The sequence below is a fragment of the Platalea leucorodia genome, assembly GCF_965183815.1.
Source record: "Platalea leucorodia genome assembly, chromosome: W".
Lineage (NCBI taxonomy): Eukaryota > Metazoa > Chordata > Aves > Pelecaniformes > Threskiornithidae > Platalea > Platalea leucorodia.
Genome location: NC_138859.1, coordinates 9,534,936 through 9,559,902, shown reverse-complemented (window position 1 = coordinate 9,559,902; position 24,967 = coordinate 9,534,936).

The window sequence follows — 24,967 nt, the reverse complement described above, 5'->3', positions numbered from 1 at the left end:
TGACCCGAGAAGCGAGTTTGCTTCTACTTTTGTTTTTCAGGAGGGAGCAGCTGATCCGGACACACACCACCCGAAGATCAGTATGCGCGTGTTATTGGTGGTTATACTAGTTTGGAAATGTACCTATAAAAGCGGCAGAGGACTAATTCCTTCACCCTTCCCCGACCCGTTTGATCCCTTTAAGGACAATGAATTGGTATTATTAGCCAGAGCTGTAAGCCGAGCTTTTAATTTGTTATTGCTGGGTTTGCGGGGGACCTCTGGGACTGCCAAGTTGGCCTTGGGCGTCCACACCCCTCACCCCAGCCCAAATTGTGAGTAATTATAGTGAGACCACGAATGACACTTGGGGTGATAGTGGAATGTGGCCAATTCCATTTCCTGCTGTGGGGCAATATTGTTTAAATCGTACTCAAAAGGGAGGGGTCTATGTGGGAGAAAGCAAGTGCCAATGGACACTTAAGAACAAGTTGGCAAATGCAAATAGGGGTATCTCCATACGGGTGTGGCTTGATAATGCTGGATGCAGTCGAGGGTTCAAAGGGTACTGGGTAAATAAAACCAAAATGTTAATTCTCCAACAATCTAGGGACCATGTTTACAAGGAAACCTGCAAATGGAAAGACAACTCCAGGGCCTGGTATTGCACCGGCCGGATGAATAATAACCCAACCGTCTCTTTTAGCCCCATGGACAATGATAAAACAATGTATTTCCAGTTCCCCGAGGATGCAGCGGGACCATTCGCCAACGGGGCCACAGCTAAAAGGGGCCATTATTGGATTTGTGGACATACCGCCTATAAACGACTGCCAGCACATTGGTCAGGGGTCTGTTATGTAGGAATTATCCGGCCTTTATTCTTCCTTCTTCCACAAACGGGTGGCTCTCAGTTGGGGATAAGATTGTACGATAATCTGGAAGATGGAAGGATTGACCGCCGCAAGCGAGCTGTTGAGGTGAACATAGGCGGAACACAAAAATGGGGGAAAAATGAGCGGCCTCCTGAAAGAATAATCCAACATTACGGGCCTGCCACCTGGAACCCCAATGAACCGATATCAGGGGCAAGGGAACCAATCTATAACTTGAACCGTATAATCCGATTACAAGCAGTTTTAGAAATTGTTACCAATAAAAACGCCAATGCTATAGATCTTTTAACTCAACAGTCTCAACAAATGCGCACGGCAATCCTTCAACACCGCATAGTTTTGGATTATTTACTGACTGAAGAAGGAGGGGTATGTGGGAAATTAAATGTGTCTAACTTGTTTAGAAATAGACGATGTAGGCGAGGTAGTCCTCCAATTAACCAAAGACATTAGAAAAATAGCCCACGTCCCCATCCAGGCCTGGAACGGTTGGAATGGTAATCTATGGTCCTGGCTGCCGGGGGCACCCTGGGTGAAACAGTTGCTGTTATATTTGCTATGTGCGTTTGCCACTTTGTTTTTACCCTGTATAATACCCTGCTTTGTTCAGCTAATACGACATGTGGTATCTAATATGCAGTTCGTACCTACCACCTCACCCAATGGCATAAAACAAATCCGTGCCGTTCACTGGGTAGAACCCACCACAATAACCATTGTTTAGACCTCAAAAAAAAAAAAAAATTTGCATATTCCTACCCATGTCATACTCACCGGTTGTTCTGTACTTGTTATAATGGTGAACTACCTCGCCCAATGGATTTCTCAGGGTTGTTCTATAAAGTTGAACTTTGTTAAACTTAGAAAGGTTAAGGAAAAAGTGTTTACGTTGGACAATGTTCCTGTTTGTTTGCAATTGAGCACTCTCTTACCATGTCCCATGTCACCTTTCTCCTCCACACCTCCCCTTTTTCTCTGCTTCTGTCTTCACCTCTGCTCTGTTCTGTCTCTCTCTCTTCCCCTTCCCACCTCTCCTACCACTGTGAAGACTGCAATGTCGAGCCACGGGGTGGTGTCGAGGACTGTTATGGAACCAGAATTGTCTCGACATTGCCGTTCTACCGCCATCTTCTGGCTTCGACATCCAGCCCCCGACGAAACCACCACAGGACGCCCGTGCAGAGACCAGGATGCGAAAGGCGGGGCCATGGACTGCACGTACGCCTGGGACCAAAGTTCTCTCTTAGCTCAGTATCACCTCCCTCAGGGGCCAACAGTGAGTGCCAAGGAAAGAGAATGAGGTAAAGCAAGTATATTGCAATATTTCCTCAAAACACACTGTAGCCTCCATTAATTTTCAGTTCACTGACAAATTAAACCAAAAGTGATGTCTGTATATGAGAAGGATTTTTCTTCCACATATTCTTTTAATTACTTTTTTGAACTCATGCAAACTTCCAGCAAGCAGAATATTCGATGACAAGGAATTCCACAGTTTAACTACATAGTGCTTAAAATAAAGATGTTTGTTTGCTTTAAACCTACCACCTTCTGGGAGATGCCTGGATTCTCCCCAGAAAGCATGCTGAATGATGGGTAGACTCTACTATTTCAGGGGTTCCTTGCTTATGCTATAGAGTTCTGGATTTTAAACCATATTTAACCCCACACTTGGCTCGAGCTCCTACAGCCTCAAGGACCAACATATATCCCCTCTCTGCTTTCTCTTTTTCTCCAAGGGCTGCTCAGCTAATCCTAAAGAATTTCTCTAACCTCTCTGAATTTCTTTCTATGTCCCAAATTTTTAGACAAAATTTTCATCAGTAACTGTGGGGAAAAAATGGTTAATTATTAACAGGTTCTCCAATTCCCTACAACATTGTGCAATGAAGAGTATAGGAAACCAAATACTACAATAAAGAAAACAAAAAAGCCCCATCACTGTGCCACCAATAATTTAACTGACCTACAAATTAACACTGCAGTGAAACATAATTAGGAAGTTTAACACATTTACTTTTGGTTATTCTATCAGATCCCCCTCAGGCACAAATATTTTCACATTTAATAGGAGAAAGTCATGATCATACAGGCTTTATTTACATTTTTATTAAGTACTGATTTCCTAAACATAATTTATCCTATTTGTAAAGAGGTTGGTTACTTTAAGAATTCATAATAACTACACAGTTAAACAAAAGCCTGCATTATTCAAAATGAAGGATAACAGACAACCTAGTCACGTAGTCAGGCTTTCCATTAAAAGTATTGAATCGAAATTCAATGGCAAAGTTATCCTGAAATAAACCCAAAATATTCAGGATTTGCCTTCCTGTTCTGTTATGAAGTCACCCATTTCATACTGATATGCTTGCTGATTTATTGCTTCTACAAATCTTCTTTCTGGTATAATCCACCTTATAGCAAAAAAAGAAAAGAAGAAAAAAGGGCAGTTAAATATATTTCTGTATAATATTTAAATTGCTGCTTATGTTATTGCTTTGAAAGAACTGTACTTATTCACACAAGTGCAATGATGTCTACAGGATAAAAATGAAGGATTAAAATACTGAGAAAATGATTACTATCTTGTTGTGGTTTAACCCGGCAGGCAGCTAAACACCACATAGCCGTTTGCTCACTCCCCCCCCAGTGGGATGGGGGAGAGAATCAGGTAAAAAAAAAAAACAAAAAACAAAAAAACAAAAAAAGGAAAATTTTTGGGTTGAGATAAAGACAGTTTAATAGGACAGAAAAGGAAGGGAAAATAAAAATAACAACAACAACAACAATAATAATAATGATAAAAGAACATACAAAACAAGTGATGCACAATGCAATTGCTCACCACCCACTGACCAATGCCCAGCCCAGCCCTGAGTACCGATCACTGCCTCCCGGCCACCTCCCCAGTATATATACTGAGCATGATATCGTATGGTATGGAACAGCCCTTTGGCCAGTCTGGGTCAGCTGTCCTGGCTGTGCCCCCTCCCAGCTTCTTGTGCACCTGGCAGAGCATGGGAAGCTGAAAAGTCCTTGACCAGTGTGAGCGCCACTTAGCAACAACCAAAACATCAGTGTGTTATCAACATTATTCTCATCCTAAATCCAAAACACAGCGCTATACCAGCTACTATGAAGAAAATTATCCTAGCTGAAAGCAGGACACATCTGGATGTCAATTTGAAATTATATGTATTTTAGTAACTTTAACAAAAGCTTGCATGTTCTACAGTTGACTTGGATTATTAATGACACATATTTCAACCCAAGTTACCCACCTTTGTCCGTTCCTCCCTTTGAGAATGCTTCTCTGAAGAACTTTCGATCAGTTTTCTGTCAACTGTTTTTTCCTTCACCCAGATATCTTCCACACCCTTGCTGGTGAGGGATCAGAAACTTGACACTGTTCTTCAGTCAAAAAACAGCACTGAAAGCTCACTGATTAGCTTTGCAAAGTGGTCAAGCCACATCATCTCCAATCACTGGCAACTGCTCTGTGCACGTGAGCCTTTTCACATATACTTGCAAACTAAATATTTTCTACTTTAAAAAATGAAAACCAGTAGGTAGCTCTCTGATAGGGAACATTCAGTATATTAAAAGGGGAGACAGTGTGGAGAATCTGGATCTACATCTCACTCACAGATTCTACTACAGCCAAAGAGGAAGAATTAAGGTTCAATCAGTGATGTAGTACACAGCAGACACTGTCAGATATCATGCTACTGTAAAGAGGAATAGATAGTGTATATTTCAGATTTAAAAAAAATATTTGAAATATTTTTAACCACTGAAGCCTTCATTTATGAAAGAGTATTTTAATTTGTTTTTAAATTAGCAGATACTGGAAATATGGGAAAAAAATAACAACATTCCCCAGGCTTTTTCTCCCAGCTTTTCCCCTCCCCAGGAAGCTGATATGGAAAAAATTGACATTTTGAGGAAACACAAAGAAATATCTGCATAAAATATTTTCTTTCATAATGATGTGATTAATGCAGTTCATTCCTTCAGTATGCTTTCAACAAGTATTTCAAATTAAGTTATTTTAAAACTGATACCAGTCAGGAGTTACAATTCACCCATCTCTGGTTAATAGCTAAACTGCATACTATTGTTCATTATTAAGTATTTAATACAGCAAAATAAGAAGAACTTGTATAGAAAGTGCTATTCATTTTTTAAGTACCTTCTTTAGCTTTATAATATTTCTTTTTATTTTTAAGCAATGCATCAGTTTTGTTGACTTCTGTATCTAACATTTTTAGTGTCTGTTTCAGAGATACGCCATCAGGCAAAGAAAATACAGTGTAGCGTACTTTCATCTCCAAGATTAGATGTTTTTATCAGTGTTGAAAGATATATGATTTATATTTATTTGTTTTATAAGTACACAATTCCTATATGCTGAATATATTATACTTCATACACTTGCTTTAAAATAATTTCCTTTCAACAATACCATGGATAAATCAATTTCTCAAACTTTTCTTTATCTATAAAGCAAAACAAAAATACAGAATTATTTTCTTCCAGTACAGAAGATTTCCAGAAAAGGTGAAGACCTATCTATTTATGCCTGATCCTATGTAAGTCTCAGAATTAACACTCTTCTCCATTGTTGGAAAGTCACTGTATTTTACTGTTAGCACAGCACCTTTTAAAAAACTGTCCATAATTTGAGTCCTACACAGGTAGGACAGTCTGAGTAAACTGACATAAGCAAAAGTAACAAAAAGGAGTGTATTTTTTTACCTGCCACCATGACATGTGATTGATGTGATATCTTTATCCATTCCCAAATAAAAAGTTCTTAACTAATTTACTTTTAACAAAATACATCACTTTTTATTCTGCTGCAAGCTTTCACAAAACACATGTAAAAAATTCATTCTCTGTATTCCACAGTCAAATCACACTGTAGAGCCAAACTCAGAAAATTATTTCCCAACAATGTTATTTTGAAGAATCATCACACAGTAGTGCTGGTGGCTTTTAAGCCTCTCTGCATTTGTGACACACATATGACAGTAATTAACTTCAACTGTCTGATTTGCCTTGTCCCCTAGGTTTCTTTTGGCAGACCACCACTAACAAATAATTTACGTAGACTTTTCTATTGAAGATCACAGAGGCCTCTTTAGATTTAATTAAAACCTTTTACAGTTTAGAGAAGTGTTTTTTCATACTAAAGATATTGACTATTTTGCTTTATATTGATTTATTCCCACGTTTTCAAATAAATACTGTGGTATTTGCTATTGCAAAGAAACTTCACTTGTAAGCGTATACATATGAAGCAATTGTAAATAGCAATGTAAGAATCACTATTTACAGTTTTAACTTTAAAATTAACCTCATTTTCATGTGACCACTAGATCTTAGAAACATAGAACCATTAATACTTCAAGCTTTTAAAGTTGGGATTATATAAATCACAACATATCCAAAGAATAACAGCCAATAACTCATAAAACAAAAAGCAGATTACTTCAGAAATAATTTAACAGATGTACAGAATACTCACATAGAACACTCAGATACAACATCATTTGCACAAAACACTGAAGTAGCCAAGATTTGCAAATTTGCATGAGTTACAAGCAGGCAAAATGGCCAAGAAGTCCAAGTAATGGACAGATCTTTCAGCAAGTGATACAGTATTTACACATTTTAGATTTATATACTTTCTTACTGTACATATTTTCTCTAAGCCTTTCTGTCCCAGTCTATCTGAAAGTCCATGTGATGACTGAAGTGACTTTGTATAAAAGCCTAAAACCAAAAGTGTTGGTAACAGAAGTTTGGCAGCCTGCCAGTATGAGAAAGGGGTAGCCAAGGCCAGCAAGGGAAACAGTAATTGAAATGTGAAGGGATAGCAAATGGCTTAATGGATTATTTTCTACATTTCTACAGCTTTGTCTATAGACTATGAATCCTAGAAACTAAGTTATATTTCCACAAAAAAAAACATGGTTAACTGTAGAAATGCACAGATGTTATAAAACAAATATTTTAATTTTTCAATTTCTTCTACAGAAGAGCCCCTCTTCTATGGACAAAAACATCCTAGTTTTTTCCACTGCAGTCACTAAATCTGATATATCCACATTTGCATTAAGAAAAACCCACTGAAGAACCTTCCAGATCAAAATAAAGTTAAATAATGAATAATCCCAAGCTTGTGTTTTTCCATAACCCAATGAAAATTCTTCCCATATCAATTTCTTAAACCCATATATATATTATTTTAAAGATCTCCAGTAGCCCTAAATTGATTTTCACTGTTTACAAATTGTTATTTGAAAAAGATTTCTCTGTTAATCTCCAAACAAGTTTGTCTAATGTGTACAGCTAGGACAAACTATGGCATGCATTATCAGTGAGAGGAGAAACTTGACCATCAACTGGATGGTTTTGGTACCTGAACTGAACAAGAGCCTCTTCTGGCTGTGAAATATCAGTATGTTTTGCAGTCAGCAGATGGAAATGGGTCACACACACGGGCATGCATAGAGCTACCACATGAAATCAACAATTCACAACTCCCATTCAAATCGAATCTCAGATGCTCATGAGAACTCAGGACCGGAACTCTTTTTGCTTGCTGATTTGTGCTGTCTGCATGGTAAGAGTCCATGGAAGAAACGCTTTATTAATTACTTAAAGAAAAAAAAAAAAGCACAGTCTGAATATGCAGCCTTTGTTAAATTAAGACAAATAATATACTCGATTTCAGTTGCACAGCATTGCTGTAAACTTTATGATGAAACAAGCAAATATTTTTAAAGCATACTTATTTACTGAAGAACTATGTACTTGGAAGGGATGATATTGTTCTTCATTTACTAACAGTATGTTATTTCATCATCTGTAACACAACATAAACTTTACCTAGTGGAAACAAAGATTTCTAAAAATTTTTTCATCAGTATCTTAAGAAGTTCACAGAATGGATCCCCCATTTCTTGTCTCTTGTCTGGTAACACCTCAACAAACTTTGCAGTTTTTGCTAAATATGAAACAGTACTTAAGTTAGCAAAGCAACTGAAGTATCAGCACTTCTTCCCACAAAGCAGAGAATGAATTACTCCTTTAGAGACAACAAAAACTAGATTATTTCTCTACAGGCTGCAGGAGTGGCCCATCACCTTCAAAGCAAGATATGAAGCTCTCATCTCTATTGTAGGAGAGAAAAAAACAACCAAACAACAAAAAAGATCTGTTCTGAAGAAAAGGAAAAGCAGCCCTTTTAAAGGTGAACATAAATTTGTGCAAGCCTAGATCCCTCCTTGGCATAGATTTATAGCTGAGTGACACTGTTCATTGGTGACTGCCTTCATGTTACCTTGTGGTCAGAATTCCAGTATTTCTGCAATAATAACCTTCACCTTAGGTAGGAAGTCAACATTTTCTGAATTCTCTCAGTGCCAGGAGGCACACAAGGCGCGAACATTGTTCTTCCACTTCGATCGGTCTGCGGCTGCGTGCCACAGCGCAGTCTTCTGTTGGTTTTTTCCTCAGGACATGACCGATCCAGTTCCATCTCCTCCTCCTCACTTCATTACTGATTTTCTCCATCTCCACCATTTCGGTTTTTTTTGAAAGTTGATGCTCGTCGTTTCTGCAACTTTTTATGTTTTTTTTTCCGGGAGGAGGTAGTTGGCCTCCTGCCCAACCCCCATGACTTGGAGGGCCAGTGGTTTTTCTGTCAGGGTGGCCTTCCCTTAGGCTGCGTTGGTTCGCGGCACCTTCTTCAATTTTATCCGGTGCACCCTCCAGAGAGGGATCCCCTATCCACCACCCAGGGGACGCGCCTTCTAGCCGTGCAGCCCCAGCCGAAGGAAGTCAACATTTTAAGATAATATTTTTCTCCCAAAGAATTCTGATTTTATTTTTTCATAATTTAAATTTCTATAAAGTTAATTAATTTTTGCTAAGTAACAGATTAATAGCTTTCAGTAGTTCATATTTATTCATACAATAAATCCATATTATAGTCTAAAATAAAATACAAAAAGTTTAATATTTGCACCTAACATCTATCACTTACACATGTAGTTATATTTTCTCCAATAATTCACAGACTTGAAGTAATCAAAAACTCTTTAAGCTTTATAAAATCATATTAGAAACTAATTTCAACTTTTAAGAGTGGCAAGTAAGGCCATAGGCTGCTTTGTTCTATGGTTCTGATTTCCATTAACCTCAAGAGAACCAGGATCAGTGATTTCCAGTTTTACAGTGATGCAGGATCAAGCAATATTAAACTTGATAAGTGCTGAATGAGCAAGTCCAAAGAAGATGGAAGCACCTGGCACTGAGGGTCAAAATCATGCTTTGATTTTGCTATTTATATTTACATCTTATCAACAATACATTTGGCTTTACAGAGTTGTCCGCAAGTACTATTTTCTTTCTAAAGGAAGATGTGTTTCTTCAGATTTCTATTGAAGGTTTGAACTCAGGCCTATTGCTTCCATTTTTGGGAACACATACTGCCAAAGGAAAAGACTCACATGCAGTACAAGCTTCGCAGTCCCTTTTCACTTCCCAAAAGAAATGTCAGCTGACAGTGCCAGCATTGTAGCCATACCGTCTTAGTATTACTTGTTATTTTGTATTAATTGCCATTCCAACTATCCCACACTGTGTACCAAAATAATTATTCCCACCTTGCTCTGATTTTCTATAGCATTTACAACTAATGTCCAATAAGGTGGAAACAGTTTGCCATGTTTAATTCACTTGGTTAACAGATTTTACCAATACAATTCATTAAATATTACTTGTATCCCACTAACAATGCATTTGATGTGGTACAAAAAGATTAAGGGTAAGCTCATGTTGCAACAGAAGCTAAAGATGATAACCAAGCTAGTTTTAAGCAAGTTCACTTACATTCCAGAAACAGTCTAGTCACAGCAAATTCAGAGCTTTGATAATTTCTCCCACCTTCTCTCGGAGTTTGACAGTCTTCCAGACACCTGCCCCGGCAGGTAACACTAGCCCAAATAGTCTATACATTTACCGCAGCCTCTAGTCAATGTACCTTAATGTCCTGGTTTCAGCTGGGATAGAGTTAATTTTCTTCTTAGTAGCTGGTAGAGTGCTGTGTTTTGGATTTAGGATGAGAATAATGTTGATAAGACACTGATGTTTTGGTTCTTGCTGAGTAGAGTTTACACTAGTCAAGGACTTTTTAGCTTCCCCTGCTCTGCCAGGTGCATAAGAAGCTGGGAGGGAGCATAGCCAGGACAGATGACCCAGACTGGCCAAAGGGCTATGCCATACCATATGACGTCATGCTCAGTATATAAGCTGGGGGAAGAAGAAGGAAGGGGGGGACGTTTGGAGGGATGGCGTTTGTCTTCCCGAGTAACCGTTACGCGTGATGGAGCCCTGCTTTCCTGGGGATGGGCTGAACACCTGCCTGCCGATGGGAAGTAGTGAATGAATTCCTTGCTTTGCTTTGCTTGTGCGTGCAGCTTTTGCTTTACCTATTAAACTGTCTTCATCTCAACCCATGAGTTTTCTCACTTTTACTCTTCCGATTCTCTCCCCCATCCCACCGGGGGGGAGCGAGTGAGCGGCTGTGTGGTGCTTAGTTGCTGGCTGGGGTTAAACCACGACACTTCAAAAAAACTATAGCCTAAGTAGTTTAACACAGATAAGATCAGACTTACAGGTCAGGGTCTCTCACAGGAGATTAAGCTTTTTGGTTTTGTTTTAATTGTCATGAAGTACTTTTACAGTCACCACAGAAGATGTCAAATTTTAACGTGGAATTTAGATGAGGAGATAGTGCTAGCTTTGCCAGAGACATGTTCCAACATCATATCTTTTGTCAGAAATGGGTATTAGCATAATGGCAGCACATCTGATGCTGTCCCAGATGACTTTGCTTCTCCTTTAAAATTTCCATTGATGAGGACTTTTCATCTTCAAAAGCTTCACTAGGATGGACTGTTGGTCCTCTGGAGAAGTTCTCACTCTTGTAAATGTGACCGACACTACTATTCCAAAAGCACTATAGTATGGTTAGCCTGGTTTTGTCCTAAATTATAATCCAGGATGTCAACTTAATCTGACTCTCGATGCCATCTAGATTCTGCCCTTCTTATAAGTGTATGCTAAACAATGAAGTTTTTGCAAACAAGGCTTACTGTCCAACTATTTACTAACTAGCAATTGATCTATTACAATGTATACATACTCCGCAAGCAAACAAAAACCAAATAAAATTATGTCCAGAAGAAAGACCTTTAAAGGTTTTCAAAAAACTTTTCAATAAATGTTTTATTTAAATAATATACTTCTGTTTTACAAATATCGTCAAAAAGTCTAGAGAATAATCTATTCTAGCAAATCATTACTGGAAGATGCCACTTTTTACTTTGATCTTGGCAGAAGGGAAATCTGCAAAGAACAATCTGATATTTTTGTGATAAATAAAGCAAAACCACACACACACAGAAGTCAATGAGTTTTCTATTGAGTTTAATGGTATCAAGCCACAGCCAGAAATACAAAATATAAAATATTTGTAAAGAAAAAAAAGGCACTATTCAGATCACTCAGAGAGAAACTTATGCAAGCTTGCAAAATATTCAGTGCAAACCATGCACTGTGTATACCAGCATCACTTTATCCATCTCTGAATGGAATCACCTCAGAGATGAAAAGTTTAAAAATACATATACATACACACACACGCATATATATAAATGCACCAGGAACATAACACAACCATTTAGAGGCTAGTAGAAGATAAGATAACTTTTTTGATATACAGACAGATGTGAAGACAAGCTTAGTAAAACATCTGATTAAAACATTTGCATGTGGAAGGAGAAAAGCTTTGCTTACCACCAGTATGGCAGTCTAACTGCGTGTTAGATTTCACAGAGTAATTCTGATACGCTCTCTCCATTGTTGTTGAATATTGCTTTGAAATCCTTCTGGATGGCAATTGTGAACTCAACCCAAGATGGCCCCAAAATACAGTCTTTGGGCTGAGAGGGCTCTAAGTTTTTAGTAGGCCAGAAGACGCTTTTTCAGTGTAGAACTATAAAAGTCATCTTGTGGGGTCCGGGTTAACATCTACTTGCCAATCCAGAGATGTGGCACCAGCTCCTATAGATGCATCTAAACTAACATCTGAGGTGTTAGTTCATTGGATCTGGTGTGGCAGGAATCATTTGATTAAAATGCTGCTATTGCTGGGTTGAGTTTGTTCATTGTTTACATGGTCCATGTCTATTTGCCTAGAACTCTGACAAATGCCTTTAATTTTAGAAATAATCACTTCTGTCATTGTTCTCAAGAATGCGGATGCCATCACTGTTCCTGAGGATATGGGTAACATTACAGATACTATGCCAACACCTTAGAAATCCAGGTCATGGACAAGGATCAAAACATATTGTTTGTTATCTCTGATAGCCTATGCTGCTGAAGAAAAAAAAAATAATCACACTATTCTCAAAGAAGGGCAGTTAATTAGCAGTAAGAAAGATACAACCTCTCTTCCTAGCAAACAGAGTATTTTGTCAGAGCGTTTAGGGCTGAAGGGATTATAAAACAAATGCGAATATTCGTTTTGAGATATGAAAAATTCCTTCCAAGCAGCAAGATTAAATCTATCCTTAAATAAAATAGAAGACAAGGAAACCACAGAGTTCTCTGGGTCCAAATGTTTTACAGTATCTTCTCTACAGTCAAATAAGAGAACAAATAATACACACCCTACCTCCCAAAAAAACCCCAAACCCTTAGCTCTAGCCAAAGAGAGCGAGTAAAACAAGGCCCAATTTCACTTCATTGTAAATGTTATGACTGGGTAAGCAGCAAATGCATACAAACTTAAGTATGTCTACAATATGCAAACAGAACGTAACACTCCATGCCACACTGGGAGTAGGAAGCCAATCCTGTACAAAAATTAAAAATATGTATTTTAAACCCAGCAGGAAGAGAACAGGAAGGCAGAACCTGAAGTCTGAATAACTGTATTAAATACTTGGTACAGCTACTCCACATTATTTCACAGAAAGATTAGCAATCAGTGTGTATATACTGATTCACTAGGGCTCATATATATTGAGAAATATTTTACTTTCACAAAGACCAAACAAGTGATTATTATGATGATTCCATTTTGAGTATCTCATTCTTAAAGAAATGGTCAAGAGCTATACATAGTGCTAATATCTGTCCTAGTAAAAGTCTCTGGACAGTACAATTTGTCCAGAAACATCTCAAAGTTGTTTTTATTCACACCTGATTATCAAGCAGCTAATGATTAAGAGGATGGTTTCAGAGTTTCTATACATGCAAATGCTCCCTAACAAACTGGTAGTTGTTACTGGAACTCTGACTCTAGCGTTGAAATCTATTAACAGGTATCAAAAAACTAATAGATGCAACACTTCTGTTAATGAGGCCAAAGAGAAGGGAAAGAGAGAAAAAAAAAAGATACAACAATTAATCAGTGATAGATTAGGTCTTCCTTTTTTTATATATTAAAAAATTAACTAGTATTTCATTTGACCTTTTATAAAGTACAAAAATACTTGTATGATATAACAAAAAATTAAGAGGTATGCTGAAAATATAATATATTTGCTGGTATAGTCCAGCAAATCTAGATGGTCTGTTCTGTTGATATGAATGATACAAGACTGGCCAGGCTCTGAACGTGGCTTATTTGTCAGCAAGAAATGATCACTTTGTAACTTGCTATCTGATAAACCAATGTGCAGGCAGAGCAAGTGGCAGAGGCTTCAACTGCAAATCCTTAGTTTAGGTCATTACAGTGCAAAACTACACCTTCTAAAGTTTTTATTCTGGATACTCCTCTAACAATTATACATTATCTTTTTAGCAGTATTATTTACAGTAAAAGCAATGGGAGGTAATATTGAACATACTGAGCAGTCAACTTGTATGCACCTATGTCTATGTTATAAGTATATGAAAAAGGGCATCCCGTGTTCTATATTTTCTTTTTAAGAATGACAAATTTAATAATCTGAAAATGCTGAACATGTAACTGCACTAAGGATCAGAGCCCATGGTTTTTATACATGTTCACACAAGCCTTATGTTTTGAAAGCCTGCTGTATCTCAGACACTGGCGGTTAACTCAAGTAAAAATACCTTTTATTGCAGTTTGTCTGAGAAGCAAGTTCCTTCAGCGGACATCAAGATTTAAAAACCCTCTGGTAAATGCCCGTTGTCATTCTAGTCCCCGCGTTCTCTTTGGCAGGCAGCAGGATGCACTGACACCAGCCCCCATTTCCTGCTCACTGGAAAGCCTTGTGCCTTCTACCTCATCATAGCAACAGGAAGCCCAACAGATACTACACCTTTGCAAAGAACCACTGTTTTGTAAATGAATCTATAATAAACTTACTAGAAATATGCAACATTACAATTGTTTTTTGCAACAAAAGTGTAAATGATACTAGTACTAGTGCCACTTCCTTGGATTGCTGATGGATGCTTGGTGCTCTGGCATGCAGAAGCTTTTTCCCAACTGTTCTTTTGGTTTATTTTGGTCTATCAGATTCAAGAAACTGTTTTCTACCAATTACTGTCAAAATGTGAATAAATCCAGGAATGAAGTACTGAATATTTTCTGTAAATATATGAAAAACAGCTTAAAATAGGGATTTAGCATGTATAAAGGGAATTTAGCAAGCAGATAGAAAGTATACAATAAAACCATAATGCATAATATAAACAAAAAAGCAGTCATGCAGAGAAGAGAAATGGGCAAATGACAGCAAGGGTACGAATTGTAAATGAAATTAAAAGAAAGTTACAGCTGTAGAGAACATCAATTAAGCAATATGACCCAACACAGCAGTGTTAGAGTCTGGGTTGGATGATTAATTATATTTCAATTATAAATCATTTGCAAACGCTCATTTACTATCTCAATTTTTTCAGAATAAATGGAATTATTACAGCTAGCTGCACATACACTCTCAAGGAGCTAATGTTATTTCTGGTTTTTAGTAAGTTTTAATAAATTTTAGAAAAGGATTATGGGTTTGAGGTTTGCAAAGAAAATTCAGTCTTATACAAGGTCTGAACACAATTACAGCTAGTACTGTGCATAGCACTTGAAGGACTAAAGAATACTAGTACTGCTATTTTATTGTACTTGCTTTTCATTGCAGAGTATAGGAGAGAATGCTCATGTATTTCAGCCACAGTCAACCTAAGAGCACAGCTTCTGAAAAAAAAGGAAGGCTAGCTAAACTAACTTGTCCTTTGAGATATATTATCCATTTCAGGTATATGCATATACTATAGACATTTCTTTTAAACAGCATTAAAAATTATCCTTTATCCTACAATTTATATACTACTCATTTTATTATATAAGTTACAAAATTATCCTTTGAAGCTGCACTTGCACTATTTGTATACTCCAAGACAGAGCATTTGAGAACATAAGAGAAGGTGTGTATATATAAATCCTCACCTAGTCCTTTCACTAACAGAAGTCTCATGAATGCAGACTCAGATGAAAAAGTGGGATGCAGATACATCAATATAACACAACAAATAAACTCCTACTGTAGTTAAGTTGCTTGTTCTCACCTACAAAGCAATTACACAAAAACTCTTGCAAAGCTCCCATCTGAGCGAGATGTGAACAGAGTTCCTAAAATTTCAGACACAGAAGGTGGAGGTGAGCCCCTTCTAAGTGCGTCAACATGGCTCTGCAGTTGGTGGTGTGGTTTGAAATCTGAGTAGAACCAGACTTAGCTCCTGACCCCCTCTGCAAATGCCACAGTCAACTTGGGAGACATGCTGAATGTGTATGTTCTGTTCAAAAAAACCTCTCAGTTCATCTAGCAAGTGAAATACTACTGTTCATGGGTTAAAATATGGCTTTGGAAAGAAAATAAGAAATATTGACTGTTGTGAAAGCCCAAGGATCAAGGAAAAAGAGAGAGAAAAAAATTAAAATATCAGAGAACAGGGCCTAAACATGATGCAGTCCTCACAGAACACTACCTGTGGGACCCTGACAGTCTGTCTTGCATTTCACTGACATTTTTAAGCTGGGGTGATGACCACCAAAATGCCATTTTCAAAGGAAGGCTGATAAAGGGAATAGGTTAGTGTGGATTCAGAGGGACAGCCTGCTAGGCAAGACAGGGATCTCAGGAAATGTACATTGAACTGATAGCACAAAATGCTATCACAAAAATTTCCTGTGCTTCAAAATACCAATATTATGTAACACATACATATTACAGCAGTGACTTCAAATAAAAATATGTTATCATCACTTATTTCCAACTTGAAAGTTTAAATTTTTACTCAGATAAACTTAACTGAACTTGATTACCTTACCCCATGTCCTGGTTTCAGATGGGATAGAGTTTTCTTCCTACTAGCTGGTATAGTGCTGTGTTTTGGATTTAGGATGAGAATAATGTTGATAATGCACTGATGTTTTAGTTGTTGCTAAGTAGTGCTTGCACTAGTCAAGGACTTTTCAGCTTCCCATGCTCTGCCAGGTGCATAAGAAGCTGGGAGGGGGCACAGCCAGGACAGCTGACCCAGACTGGCCAAAGGGCTATTCCATACCATGTGATGTCATGCTCAGTATATAAACTGGGGGGAGTTGACCAGGGGGCAGCGATTGCTGCTTGGGGATGGGCTGGGCTAGGCATCAGTCAGCGGGTGGTGAGCAATTGCATTGTGCATCACTTGCTTTGTATATTATTATTGTATTATTATTATTTTATTATCATTACTACTACTACTACTATTCTATTTTATTTTACTTCAGTTATTAAACTGTTCTTATCTCAACCCACGAGTTTTCTCACTTTTACCCTTCTGATTCTCTCCCCCCTCCCACTGGGGTGGGGGGAGTGAGCGAGCGGCTGTGTGAAGCTTAGTTGCTGGCTAGGGTTAAACCACGACAGTCCTTTTTGGCGCCCAATGTGGGGCACGAAGGGTTTGAGATAATAACAGATCAACCAGAGTGTATTAAGGAATTTGTATCTGTTAACAGTTGCTGGTCATAATATTGATTCATCTGTTCTCGGTATTAGTCTACCTGATCTGCGCCATGGTCTTGTTTTTGCTGTGCATGTTCAAGATTGGTGTTGGGTTTTGCAGTTTGCTGTGCTCTGCAGTGATTAGTGATGCTTTGCCTGGGAGATTTGTTGTTAAAACACCGACCTTGAGTGCTATCTGGTATTTGGGTTCTGTAGTGAAGCCATTACTGTACTTTGGGTACCACCTCATGGAGACAATTAGCAATTATACCTCTTCCTCTGAGAGGTTTTTTATATGGAGGAAATACAGAATGGCACCTTCTCTGCCTTCTTCTATGATGTTTTGTCCTTCATTGCAACAACTTTTCAGTATCATCTTGAACATCCTTGGGTAGTTAAGATATATCTATTGGTAGTTCTTGGGAATATTGTTTCAGCTTTGTCTAAGGTTAATAAGCAGCTTAAGAATATCATCCAGACATCTGCCCCAAGGCTGGATAGTTATGAGTGGCAGGGTGTGTGGGAGAGCATGGGCAAGTACCTAGGAGAATGGGCACCTCCAGTGTTTTGGAACTTCACCCCCGAACAAGTGCGGAATCCTGAAAATTTAGCAGAATATTTGGAAAAAGTATGCTGTCACCCTGGCAATTCTAGGGAGACACAGATCACTGCAATGTGCTGGGGCCTGGCCCATGCCTACCGAGCCCTATTCAACACTATTCAGAACCCTCAAGGGGAAGAGAAGGTCTCTGGATCTGATGACAAAACGACAGGCGCTGTGGCTACTCCAGCCCCCGCGACAGGTGCTGCAGCTATTCCAGAGAACCAACCCGTTCCAGTATCAGTCGCCCCTATACAGAAGAAAAAATACACAAGAAAATTAACTCGTTTAGTAAGGGCTGATGATGAACCAGGGCCATCAAGAGAGCAGGAGGAGGAAGAGGCAGAACCCATAAATGAGATGGTAACCACCCGATCCCTGTCCCTGAGCGAGCTGCGAGATATGCGAAAAGATATCGGTCGTCGTCCGGGCGAGCACATCATCACCTGGCTGCTCCGATGCTGGGATAACAGGGCCAGTAGCCTGGAATTAGAGGGTAGGGAAGCCAAGCAGCTGGGATCCCTTTCTAGGGAAGGGGGCATTGACAAAGCGATTGGAAAAGGGGCAAAAGCCCTCAGCCTCTGGAGGTGACTCCTGTCAGGTGTGAAGGAAAGGTATCCCTTCAAGGAAGATGTTATATGTCACCCAGGCAAGTGGACCACCATGGAGAGAGGTATCCAGTACCTGAGGGAATTAGCCATGCTGGAGGTGATTTATAATGACCTGGACAATGAGCAGTTACCCAAAGATCCAGACGAAGTCTAGTGCACACGACCCATGTGGCGGAAGTTTGTACGGAGCACACCATCATCACACGCAAACTCATTGGCAATAATGACCTGGAAAGATGAAGAGGGACCAACGGTGGATGAAATGGCTGGCCAACTCCAACAATACGAAGAAAGTCTCTCTTCCTCCCTGTGGGCCTGCGTCTCAGCTGTGGAGAAACTGTCCCAGAAGGTCCAGCAACTCGAAGAGGATATATCCTACTCCTCACCTGTACGGACCAGTGTCTCAGCCATCAGGAGTAAGCGTCCCTCTGCTCAAGAGAGAAGATATAGTGGATACACACCACGGGGCACCCTGTGGTTTTATCTGCGTGACCACGGAGAGGACATGAGGAAGTGGGATGGAAAATCTACCTCGACCCTAGAGGCACGGGTACGTGAGTTGCAAGGAAAAACAACTACAAAAGGGGGTTCTCCCAGGAGAGCTGCAGCTCCAGTTTCCAGTGAGCAGTTCCCCAGACAGGGTAGAAGGGCTGATTTTGTTGCCGATCCTAATAAAGGGATTTTTGATTGGCATTGACAAGAAGGGAGTAACGAATGCTATGACCAGGACTAGAGGGGCCCTGCCTCCAGCCAGGTGGAGGAAAGGGACAACCGGGTGTACTGGACTGTGTGGATTCGATGGCCTGGCACATCAGTCCCACAGGAGTATAAGGCTCTAGTAGACACCGGTGCACAGTGTACCCTCATGCCATTAAGCTATAAAGGGGCAGAACCCATCTGTATTTCTGGAGTGACAGGGGGATCCCAAGAGCTGACTGCATTGGAGGCTGAAGTGAGCCTAACTGGGAATGAGTGGCAGAAGCACCCCATTGTGACTGGCCCAGAGGCCCCGTGCATCCTTGGCATTGACTGCCTCAGGAGAGGGTATTTCAAGGACCCAATAGGGTACTGGTGGGCTTTTGGCATAGCTGCCTTGGAGACGGAGGAAATTAAACAGCTGTCTACCCTGCCTGGTCTCTCGAAGGACCCTTCTGTTGTGGGGTTGCTGAGGGTCAAAGAACAACAGGTGCCAATTGCTAACACAATAGTGCACTGGCGGCAATATCGCACCAACAGAGACTCCCTGATTCCCATCCATAAATTGATTCATCGACTGGAGAGCCAAGGAGTGATCAGCAAGACTCGCTCACCTTTTAACAGTCCCATATGGCCAGTGTGAAAGTCTAATGGAGAGTGGAGGCTAACAGTAGACTATCGGGGCCTGAATGAAGTCACGCCGCCGCTGAGCGCTGCTGTGCCAGACATGCTAGAACTTCAATACGAACTGCAGTCAAAGGCAGCCAAGTGGTATGCCACCACTGACATCGCTAATATTTTTTCTCAATCCCTTTGGCAGCAGAGTGCAGGCCACAGTTTGCTTTCACTTGGAGGGGCGTCCAGTGCACCTGGAATCGACTGCCCCAGGGGTGGAAACACAGCCCCACCATTTGCCATGGACTGATCCAGACTGCATTGGAACAGGGTGGGGCTCCAGAACACCTGCAATACATTGATGACATCATCGTGTGGGGCAACCTCTGCCAGGTGCACAAGAAGCTGGGAGGGAGCAGAGCCAGGACAGCTGACCCAAACTGGCCAAGGGGCTATTCCATACTATATGACGTCATGTTCAGTATTATAAACTGGGGGGAGTTGGCTGGGAGGGGGGGACCGCTGCTCTGGGACGTGCTGGGCATCGGACGGCGGGTGGTGAGCAATTGTATAGTTTATCACTTACTTTGTATATTATTATTATTATTACTGCTACTACTACTACTATGTTACTTTATTTTATTTCAATTATTAAACTGTCCTTATCTCAACCCACGAGTTTTCTCGCTTTTACTCTTCTGATTCTCTCCCCCTTCCCACCTGGGAGGGGGGAGTGAGCGAGCAGCTGTGTGGTGGTTAGTTGCTGGCTGGGGTTAAACCACGACACCCCATAAGCAAATCATACCTTACTTTCACTATAAGAAAGAAAAAATATTACTGAAGAGGGCTTAAAGACAACTACATATCTATAATATTATGATGGGCGTATACATCTTGAATTCAAAACTTTTATCATCTCAGTTGTAATAAACATAGGATATGCCCCATCCTTTTTAATTTCTATTAATTATTATAATAGCATTTGACCCTCAAGATCTCTAAGAATAAGCTGGGTAGACAGTTAATAGGCCAAAAACCTCCCCACTATTTTATTCTTGCATCCTAATTTAAGTTTCAAATGTATGAGGGCTGAAAGATGCTTAAAATGAGATATCTAAAAAAGGGTGCATGCTAGTTTAGAAACAACTTTCTAAACTTATTCCTGACTCACTAGTTTGACACTTGACATATGAGTGCAATAAGATTTTTTTTTATGATGTTCATCAGTTGTATTTTGCTTTACTTTAAAGTTTGCTTATACTTGCAATGAATTTCCAGTGTACTATTTTACGTCTTTATTATATATATATTTGTTATATATATTCATATATTAAAAAGGTATAGAAGCAAAAAATAGGAAATAGATTGAAAGTATAATTAGTAATATGCTGATTAAAAGAATGCTATACTAATGCTCACAGGAGCTTAATTATCATTGTTGTTCAGGTTAGTATGTACTTCTATAGCTTTAAATTGACTTTTAGAGTGTGTAAAATATCAACTTTTATTACATATAGAAATCAAAAATCTTTACTTGGTTAGAGTTCTAAGAAAAACAAGTATTTCCAAGGTAACTTGTACTTTTTTTTTAAATGAAATTAAGAAATAATTACCAAAAAGTACAAAAATTTAGTGGATTAAGATTAATAGTGTGGAATCATCTCTCTTTCAACAGCTCAAATTTTTTGCCTGATTTAATTCTTACCTTACACTGTTAGGATACTTTTAAACCTTTGCTTCAAAAGTTTGTTTCTTTAAGCTGGCCTGTGCACACCCATTGGTTAAGGTATTATTTTCCAATAACACTGATTCTAAGAAAAAAATACATTTTAGCTGGTTTTGTTGAGCTCAGAGTGGTGCAGGTGGTGAAGAAGAAAAACTTCACATAGCCAAGGTACTGCAGCAATGTCTGATCTGCTTTCAAAGCTACTTTGAGCAGGAAAAGGAGAGAGTGGAATAAGGACTAAGAACTACCTGAAAGTCAAAGCCTTTTTGACCGAGTCAACCCATGAATTTATTTTTCTACTCAAATCTCAGAGTTTCTGTGGCCACTTTGCAAGTTAGAAAAACAAACACACACACAAAAAGCAAAACACAGTCCCCACTTACTAGTTTTTCATGCTTTTTACTTCCACAGTTCCAACTTAACTAAACAAATTTTAGGCTAACCAGCAAATACTGAGGTCTATGTGCTTTCACAGTATATAAGTACCTAATCATCAAGTATTTAAGTACTCAAATTGTGCACCTGTAGACATTAAGTACGTGTAAAAGTTTCTATGAGAAAGCATTTATGCTGATGCCAGTGAAAGAAAAGAAAAGAAGACAGGCTGCCTTTGGACAGCAACCTTTAGACTTGCATAGCTTCTAATAACCATAATACAAGTGTTTGATACAGAGTTTACAACCACTGAAAGAACAAGCTGCAATACTTGCAAACTCTACAATCAAATAATTTAATTTCCAGGTACATCAAAGACTTGTAGGTTCCTAAACTGTATTTTAATTTTTAGAAGTAAAATTAAATATAGTTACTTTACTACACTTTCCCAATTTAATCTCTAAAATGTAAACTCTCAGAAATAATGACATTCCTAGAGATTCTCATTACTGCAAAGTTATTCAATTAATCTCATTAGAATTCTAACTCATTCTTTTCTGGTTTGAACAGCTAAGATATGTGATCCCCGTGTTTTTATATTAAGATGTCGCACAAGCTCTTTCATTCTTAAATATCTCAGTATACTAAGAAACCGTACTGATATCAAGACTACACTTGTGTTTCACCATATTAAAGCACAACTCTGTGTTGTCCAGCTACAGAGAACTCCCTTATCAGTTTCTGGAACATTTAGGTGTCTACTGACCTCAAATTTTATTTTTGTTGACCTTGCTTAGCTTGCAAGACATGATGGAACTGCAGCATAGGATGGCACAGATGCAGACCATTAACTATGAGGAAAAGGCTTCTGAATATAACTCGGTGGGTATAGCTGCCTTGCTATGTGTTGGAAATTGTATGCATAAATCTCTAGCACCAAGATGAAAGAAAACACCGAAACATTAAACCTTCCCGTAGTCTTAAGATGCACGGGTATTTTGAAACAGAGGTGTTAAGAGAGTTAGTTACAATCTCTCGAGGATGATAATAACGATAGTGCTTCTGCCAAAAAAGAAGATATTTCAAAAATATTTAACCTTCCCCCCCTCCAGTTCCTTCCATGGAAACATAAATGGACAGTAATATACAAAACCTTCTAAACAAAAGATAATCTGTTCAATTACATTATACCATTTGTCTCAATGGCATTTCTTACTAATTGTTTTGACAACATTGACTTGTTTTTGTGAATGCATGGTTGCTTTTTAAGTGATCAATGTAATGAGAGTTGTTACTCAGAAAAATAAATTCAGATCTCACATCCTCTCCTATCTGTGTGTGTATGAATTAGAGGGAGAACGTGCATGCCAGAGATGAGATTAGATTTTTACCCCTAATAAAGTCAACCTACTTTTGCACATTTCGATATCATTCATTTTCTATCCTGGGTATTTATTATAAAATCAAATTACCTGTATGATAAACCTTCTGTAATTACCAGTAAGAGTCTTATTTTACAGTTTTAAGGACACTTTTGATTTGTAGTTGCATTTTACATACTGCACAGTTGACTAAACATATATTTAAATATCAAATCAATTAAACAGAGAAATCATTCCCTTCTGGCTGCCTATATTTTTCTTTAATCCTGGTTTTAATCCTGGACCTTATTACAAGTAATTTGCTACTATAAGGCTGAGGAAAAAATACTAACCTCACAATTTTTGTCATTTTTCCCCCACTTCCCCTGCAGGCTGCTACTGTTGATGGCCTTTATGGAAATATAAATTCAATCAGCAGCTGCAAATTTCATGAGATGTCCATCTTCATGCTGAATTTCTAACTGAGTGTCAAAACAATCTGTGGATTTCTCCCTGATGAAACGCACTTTGAATTGTAAATTTCTGCAATTTTCTCGTGTTAGAATTCGAGTTGCACTAAAATAGAGCTAGCTCAGATATAGTACCTACCAGCTTGAGACAAGTCATTTTTTTTCCCTTCATTATCTCTCTACACCATTTGTCAGCAAAATCGGGAATAAACCTCTTAACACCAATGTAGCATTAAGAAGCAGGCATTCTCTTTATTGCAGCGCTGGATGCACGGGGGATAGTTCCACCTAACATGCATGCCGTATGTTGCATCAGTCAAAGCTTATATCCCCGTTACATACATACATACATACATACATACGCATTGGATTTCCCGGAATTACATATATATACATATTCATTCTATTTCCTGGAACTAATTATCATATTTGCATAGTCTTTACACATGCGGCCTGAGTCTCTGAGGGCTTCCATGGGGGGTCTTCGATGGTTCCTGGTGGTTCCTAGTGGTTACTGAAGAGGTGTCTCTTAATGTTCTTTTCATGAACTCTGAGTCTTTTCTTCCAGATGTGGTCTTGTCTTCTCAGGTTCTTTGTCTTGGTTTCAATGGGTTTATCTGCACTCCCCCAGGATATGCCAGTCACAGTTGGAAAGTCACGTCCTTGGGTGCATTCTTGTCTGAGGCCCCTGATAACACATTGAAAGGGTTAAATAATAACCATTAAAAATGACCTGTTTTTTTCTTTTAAATAAAAAATGAAATTACATTTTATATTCCGTTTAGTAGTAGAATAAAATAGAAAGGCCTTCAATATATTCAAAATATTTTTCATATCAGTTATTTGAAGCCGCTATTCATTTTGCAGTATTTTGCAGTAATAAAATCCCAGAAATTAGCTGCAATAAAACTTAAAATAATTTCCTATAGTGTCATAATGGTCCAATATTCAAGGAGACCAAGTTCAGTTCAGAGACAGTTTCTGTTTCTTCTAAATCTTGACTTACATTAAATGTTGATGGAAAAAAGAAAATATATACATAAATGACTAAGATAAAAATTTAGTACAGTTTTGAACAGTTTGCTGTTCTCTGAATACAGAAAAGCAAAATAATTTCTCATTCAATTACTGTTTCTTACAGTAGCTTAGAAAACACATATATATGTATCGTATATTATAGCAGCTCAAGTAGTTTGCTTTAGAAGAATACTTGTTTCTCTCTTCTGTAGACACTAACATGAAATATGTAAAACAATACTACTTTTCCAATTTGCAAGCAAACTAAATAGTCTGTTTATTACAAATCCTTCTCATCTCCTTTTCCATATATAAAAATACCATTCACAAAGAGAAATTCACTGATAAAGACAATTCATCTATTCATGTAGTTAAGAACTGGCTGTCTTTCTACCTTTCTCCTCTCCAGGGATAAATACATGTGGTGGTGGTGGTGGGGGAACTGTACTTTACTAACACTGAAAAGAATTATGCTGTTTTGGATGTTTCAATAAAAATACCGTCTTCCAAAACACAAGACTCTCATTCAGTTTACACAAGAATTCAGTGGGGCATCTTCTTTTTGTATACACCAAACTTT